The following is a 1,646-nucleotide window of genomic DNA, read 5'->3' as shown; positions in this document are numbered from 1 at the left end:
AGAAGAGAAGAGAAGAGAAGAGAAGAGAAGAGAAGAGAAGAGAAGAGAAGAGAAGAGAAGAGAAGAGAAGAGAAGAGTTAAAGCTCCCCTCAAACAAATCGCATCCGCATTAATGTTAATTTTACTCACATTTTCATCGTGATTTGAACATTGTTTTTTAACACTGAGTGTTACCTCGTACTGGCTACCGGCGTAATATGCAATGATTGATCTAAGCGGGATTTCATACTCGTCAAGAAAGCATCGCTTCATCGCATCCTTGCTGATACTGAGGTCACCTGTAGAGTGACCCCACCCATTCGGTAGTCGTAAACTCGTGCTTTGCGACATATGTCGTAAACCCACATTTGATGCAGGTGTTTCGTAGTTTACACACACAGTAGGCAACAAATATACAGTAGATACATATGACGTATTATTTGGTTTACATTAAGGCTAATATCGTCAAAGTGTCTGAAGGTTATATTATATTGGTTAAATGACGTAAAAACGAATAACTCTCTGACAATAAAGGCTAAGTGGGTAAAATAAAAGCGAAACAAAGAGACAATACACAAAAAATCACTTACCTGACAATGTTAATCATTCTACATGTTACATGTTTTTTTGGTAGTTGAGTGGTAATTCCACACACGTAGCCACAGAAAACGCATCACCGTATCTTTACGCTATGATAATATATGCAACCACGTTGATGACGTTGAAGTGCCGCTCACGTGTGTCAATTGAGAGGGGGTGTAACTTCAGCCGATAACACACTCAGCATAGCAATACACGTCTCAACAATAAAACATTATTTAGTAAATGGTATAGGATGTATAATAAAATTGTTAATTGATAAACAGTTTCATAATAATTGCGGCCATTAGTGATCAATCGTGACGTCATTCGATGCTTCCAAGCAACGACACTCTTTGTGAAAGTTGAGTGACCAGCTAAATTATCAACACGTAAGTGATATATAAATAAATAAAACGAAAATACGCAGAAAATAGAACAAGAAACGTGTTTCTATCATTCACGACTACTCAATGCTTAAACGGTATGTCGTCATTCACAGTAAATTGAATCGCATTCAATAGCAGATGAATAGTCAGTGTATCCCCGACCTTGATATTCATCTTAATGACGTAATGATATGTTAAGGACATTTCCTGTACTACATCCTCACATGGCTTATTAAAATATGATTAATAATTATTATGATTAATTACTCGTGAGTCTACCCAAACGACGATTGATTCTAACGTACATCAAACATATGTGCCACATGATACTGGCAGAGGAGACTGGTTTCAGATCGACCCATTTAATTAAGCTAAAATGTAAATATTGGACTTATACGATATGACATATATTAAGAACAAAAATTATGAAAAATAACATTACTTTGTCTCTGTATCTTAAAAATATATACCATATACAAAGCACGGCCTGTGTAAACCCCTGGGTAGGTAGAACCTTTACTTTGACATACTCACCGTATTTTTAGTACTTTCTGATTTTTTTGTAGTTATTAGACCTTTTAAATTTGTAGTTATTTTTAGTTGCTTTATTTTACAATATTTTTACCTCACTGTATCCACAGCAGATTACAGTTGCGTAATAAACTATTATTATTATATCGTTTACATGAAATGTATATT

The sequence above is a fragment of the Saccoglossus kowalevskii genome, chromosome 1 (genome assembly GCF_978046115.1).
Source record: "Saccoglossus kowalevskii chromosome 1, keSacKowa6.1, whole genome shotgun sequence".
In the NCBI taxonomy this organism is placed as follows: domain Eukaryota; kingdom Metazoa; phylum Hemichordata; class Enteropneusta; family Harrimaniidae; genus Saccoglossus; species Saccoglossus kowalevskii.
This window is presented reverse-complemented; position numbering follows the sequence as displayed.